The sequence below is a fragment of the Spermophilus citellus genome, assembly GCF_964194105.1.
Source record: "Spermophilus citellus genome assembly, chromosome: 10".
In the NCBI taxonomy this organism is placed as follows: domain Eukaryota; kingdom Metazoa; phylum Chordata; class Mammalia; order Rodentia; family Sciuridae; genus Spermophilus; species Spermophilus citellus.
In genome coordinates this window covers 78544668-78550199 of record NC_138197.1, presented here as the reverse complement: position 1 = coordinate 78550199, position 5532 = coordinate 78544668, and the positions used below count along the sequence as shown (strand labels likewise).

General features: G+C 47.4%; 1 long non-coding RNA gene across 1 annotated transcript; it reads left to right on the top strand.

Moving 5' to 3' along the window:
- Positions 1-533: 533 nt before the first annotated feature.
- Positions 534-3227, top strand: LOC308658773. The gene is made up of 2 exons (XR_014024237.1): positions 534-739; positions 2829-3227. It is a non-coding gene; the product is annotated as an uncharacterized lncRNA (long non-coding RNA).
- The last annotated feature ends 2305 nt before the right edge of the window (positions 3228-5532 follow it).

Sequence of the window (5532 nt, the reverse complement as noted above, 5' to 3'; positions counted from 1 at the left end):
TGGGGCTGGGGTCACATGACTTACCAGGACCAAGGAATTTGAGCTCCCAGAGAGAGGAGATCTGGAAGCGGGCTGGCCCCAGTCCCAAATAGTTGTATCTTTATCTCTCTCACACACACACCCCCATACTGAATGTCGGGGTGGGTAGGTCCGGGATCTGCCCGGCTTAGGGTTTCTCCACTCCACGCACCCTTTCTGAATGTTCAGGCGAGGTGCGTCTGTCCGATTCCCCAAGTCTCAGTTGGCTTGAGTCTTGTTTTGAAAGCCCAGTGTCTTGTTTTGGAAGTTGGAGGGCGGCCCAGGTTCCTGTGCCTGAGGTATTGGGCCGGGTATAGGCAGCTGGGGCTGGGGCTTCCCTGGCCTTGGTGGAGAGGCGTTGTCCAAGGAGCGGGCATCCTGTCTCCCACCCTCCCTGGTTCAATGCCCCAGGTTCGCCAGCAGTGCCCAGAGAAGAAGGTGCCCTCTGGCACTGGCTTCCAACAGAGCAATGGGTGCCAGGTTATTTGAGAGGCATCAGGGGTGTGTGGGGAAAACAAGGTAGTGTCCACCCTAAAGAAGCTTATGCAGTAAAAACCAGATGAAGATACAGTGTGGGAACTCAGAGAAGCTCTAAGTCAGCATCTGAGAAGGTTTGAGGAAGAAGTGGCGCTTGAGTTGTACCTCACAGAGAAGAGAAATTGTATCCAGGCAGAGAGAACTGCCTGTGTGGAGGCACAGGATGTCAGGAGCAGAGCCCTAGGTACTTAGTTCTTTCTTCCTGACAGCAGCACAGGTGATTGTAGGGAAAGAGCAGGAGACAGTGTGGGCAAACCAACAGAAGCTAGATCTCAGAGCCATGTGTACCCAGCGAGGCATCTGAGCTCCATCCAGATAGGCTTGGGGAACTGCTGAATCATTCCATCTAGACAGAATCAGATTTTCATTTTCTAAGAGAGCTAGGGATGGATTTGGATTTGGAACCTAGAGAATGAAAAATGTTGATCAGGAGCCTATTGCCAGCTTCCCCTGAGAGAGCATGAGTGGGATAGGAAGAAAGTAAGGACCTGACAAATGCTTGGAGAAGCTGCCCGTGTTCCAAACTCATTGGGGGTGGGCACAAGTCGGGGGGGAGACACTTGGGTAACTTTAGATTCTGGCTTGGGGAAGTGGGCTGATGATGGTGCACAAAGAACAGGTTTGATAACAATGAGAATAATATTTATGGAGCCCTTACAGCATGTCAGGCACTAAACACTCACTTTTCCCCCCACACCCCCAGTACTGGGAGCAAAACCCAGGGGCACTCTAACATTGAGCGGTTTTTTAAAAATAGTGTCTAAATTGCCCAGTCTGGCCTGGAACTGGTGATCCTCCTGCCTCAGCCTCCCAAGTAGCTGGGATTATAGACGTGTGCCACCACACCTGGCAACACTTTACTAACATTTTAAATAAGGTTAAGTTTATTTAATTCTCACAATAATCTATGAAGTAGGTACTACTGTTATCTAAACCTTAATATTGGGCAAATGAGTAAGTAGTCAGGTTGGGATGATGGGCATATGCCTGAACTTTGCAGAACAAATTGTGCAGAATCTGAAGCCCCTGCAAGATTTTCCCAGGCTGTTCTACCAAAAATCTGTGCTCCCTACCACTAACTCCTCCCTTCTTCCCAGCCTTCAGTATTCAGTGTCCTCTTTCCCCCACAGTTTCAGTCCCTGTCACTGGTCTTCTCCCTCCCTCCCTCACCTACCCCACCTCAGCCAAGGACCTTGTGGAGGCTAAGCCTTGTGACCGGAAGACAGGGCTCCAGAAAGAACCCTGGTACTGAGACCCCACCTTCCCAGTTACAATACAGGATCCAACTGAGACTGCAGGAACAATCAGAAAAAACAAGAAAATGGATGTCTTCCGTTTGTAATTGAAATAAATGAAACAAACCAAAAATAAAAGTTACATTTGGATGACATCAGAGAGAGGGTCATGAAAGGTCTCCCTCAGTACACTCCCTGATTACTTTCTTTCAGAAAAGGGCATGGTCCTAAAGCAAGCATGCATGGCCCTAGAGGAAGCTCCTCCAGCTCCATTTCCCTTTCCGCAGCCTAGGTTCTGGAACACTCAGTCTGACTTCAATAGCCATAGGAGACAACAGGACAGCCACTACATGTGAGCCCCACCCACCTGTTCCCAGTCCCAGCACTGGGGGCAGGGCTGTTCTGGGGTTTCCAAGTTGCCTCTCACCAATCTTGCAGACTGGCTAGGGAGGAAAGGGATGGAGCGAGTAGGTGTGCGGGAGACAGCCAGTGGGTTTTCTCTGGAGAGTTTTTAGGCATAGAGAGCCTGGCTTGAACCAGGTTAAATGGACTATCTAAATTACACAGAGCAAGTGGCCCAGGACATGAGCTGTTTTAGGCAGAATTTAGAATGACCACTTGTTTCCCACTTCCCTTTTTTTTTTTAAACCCAAGGGCATTTTGAGACAGGGACTTGCTACATTGCTGGAGGTCTCACTAAATTGTTGAGACTGGCCTTGAACTTATAACCTTTCTGCCTCAGCCTTCAGAGTAGTTAGAGACCTGCTCCACCATGCCTGGCCCTCAGCACCTTAAACATAGGAAAAAGGCCCACTAAATCCCAAAGAGCTTTCTGGAATGGTGACCTATTCCCAGTAATCCAAAGGCAGAGCAGTGAGAAGCCCTGACTTCTGACATCAAGAGGTGGGATATTGTTTGTCTATATTTTGGGGTTCCAGGCTCCAGTAAGCTGCCATTACCTTTGTAGTGTCTAGGGACAGGAGGGCCTTTACGAGGCCTCTCCTTCACTCACCCTTCTTTGCTGGGTTCTCTTCACAGGGTTGTGCTTCTGTCTTTGATAGGATTTCTGCCTGTTATATGGGAATCTTTCTTTGATCTCAGAGCAAGAGGTGCTTGAGGCCATCTCTGCATTGTTCAGGACCTGCTGGAGCCCTACAAACATACAGGAGGCACCACAACATACAAGAGGTGAAAGCAGTGTTGTGCTAATACTGAGTCATAGCCAAAAAGTGGAGAGATCAATTTAGAGAACACCTTAAAAAATGAAAAAGACTACGATATATGCAATAGAAAATATCAGAATTGGGGCTGGGGATGTGGCTCAAGTGGTAGCGCGCTCGCCTAGCATGCGTGCAGCCCGGGTTCGATCCTCAGCACCACATACAAACAAAGATGTTGTGTCCGCCGAAAACTAAAAAATAAATATTAAAAATCTCTCTCTCTCTCTTTCTAAAAAAAAAAAAGAAAAGAAAATATGCACATAGTAGGGATAAGTATTGTTCTGTGAAACTTTTCTTTCAGTTATCTCACAATATAAAATGTGTTTTTTGCTACGGGCCACTGAATCCCTGGACAAAAGAACACTGGTTAAGACAGTAAAGTCAAGATGCATAAAGTGAACATATAAAGGCTGTTCTGTGTCTGGCACTATGCTAGGCACAAGAAATCCATTAGTAAACAGGATAGCCCCTAATCTCAATGTGCCTTCTAGTTGGGAAGCCAAAAGGCAAACAGTTCCAGAAAAGGTGCTAAATGCCCCAAGAGAGTATGCAGGAGGCTATAAATTCCTCCTGTGATAGTGGAATCCAGGGAGGGCTTCCCAGAGGAGGTGGTGTAGAATTCTTAGCAAGACTATGACTAGTTCTAGTACTGCCTCCATATTATAGGTAGAAAGAAAACAATGTAAAGTGCCAAGAGTTCAGGTCTAAAAGTCTAAAGACAACTCTAGTCCTGCCTTCTCAACAAGCTGTGTGGCTGCGGATGAGTTGGTTAACCTTTCCAGACAGTTTTTCTTCACCTTCAAAATTGGCATGATATTTGCTCTGTTATCTCAGGGAAGAGAGAGATCAAATCAAGTAGAAAATGTATATGAAAGTATGTTGTAAGCTATAAAAGGGAATGGACTGTCTATATGTATGAAGAAAGAGAAGCAGAATAGTGAAGAGACCTACTCAACATTATTGATAATGGGGTAGCAGGGCCCCTCAGTCCTCAGTCCTCCACTCTTATCTATACAGTTCCCGCTCTAACTGAACTGACCTTGCAAGAGAGCAGAGACAGGGTCCAAAAAGGCCTCCTGGCAACCTGACTATTGAAGATTACCTTAAGGATCCTATTGTTTTAAACGGTGGGAGGTAAATATGTCATAACTCCTCCGTTTTCCCTTCTGTTAATGAATTAGAATCTACCCAAACTCAGTGTTTAAAGTTACATAAGCATCATTCAGATCTTCTGTAACAGCCACTTTCATTTTGGAAAAGCAGTATTTCCATTAAAATGGTGTTATATAAAAAGGTTTTTGTGTATGTGCCCAGGAACAGCAGGAACAGGCAAGCATGAGCACTGTTAAGGCACACAGGCACATACATATTATGACAATGGCAAATTAAGTTTTGACTACTTGCCCTCTGACCACTAGTAAGACCCTATGCATGTTGGGCAATAAGAACTTCAGCATGAAAGTCAACAAACATGCCCAATTCCCAGAGAATAGAGAAGTCCCAACTCTTCTGGAAGCCCCTTCACTGGCAGGATGAGTTCCACTGAATTAGGCACATTAGGGCTTGAAGTAGGTCAGAAGTCACTCATTGCAAGCTTACTCTACCCCAGACTTGCCCACCCTTGAACAGCTAGCTCCCTTCCTTCCAAGACAGTCCATGTCACCTGTGGAGAGATGTAGGTAACTGAAAAAGACCTGATATTGAGCTGAAATCTGCCTTTTTTGGAGCTACCACCTCTTGGAGACCAATGGAAATCCCTTGCTACAACCTTAGGCAAGGATCTCCTGAGAGTTTAAAGTCCAAGAGAGTGCCCTAGGAGGGTATCCTGGGGTCTGAAAAGCAAGGAGATTGGGCAGCCTGAGCCCACAGGGTTGAAGCTCCTCCTTTAAGAGACCTCTATTCAGCTGAGGATAAGGCAATTGGGAAGGGGAATAGATTGGGAGGATGGGGTGCCTATATAGGAACAAGTGAATGGCTGAGTAAAGCCCTGCACTTCAGGTCTCATTTTAAATGTGGAGGTCACACAGTCCTAAGGCCAGTTCCAGCTATGACACTCTAAAATACTAGGTCCTCACCTGCTCCCCATCCCTTTCGGAATTTGATGGTTGTACCCTTTTGTGTGAATCAGTGGGTACTAAGCAGGGCTAAGCAGGAAGTAGGTTAACTGCTCCAGACCTCTGCCACCATAGCCCGTCCCAGGTTAGGTTTCTCTTTTAGCTCTTCTTCTTGAGAGAACAGCAGTGACAAGAACACCCCAGCACCTAGCAGGGAAACGTGAGCTTTGGAGTGGCCTTTTAAGTAGTTGGCAAGGGGGTGTGGCCGAGGAGACTGGGAGGACGCAGCCGGGCAAGGGGGGAGTGGCCCGGGGGCGTGGCCGTAGCGATTGGAATGTTGTTGGGTCTTCGCACCGCATAGTAAAGAAGGGGCACGCCCCTTTTCTCTGAGAGGACCAATCGGAACGCCGGAGCGGTTTCAAGTCTCCCCCGCCAGCCTGCCCGCCCGCCACCCCACCCCCCTCAGGG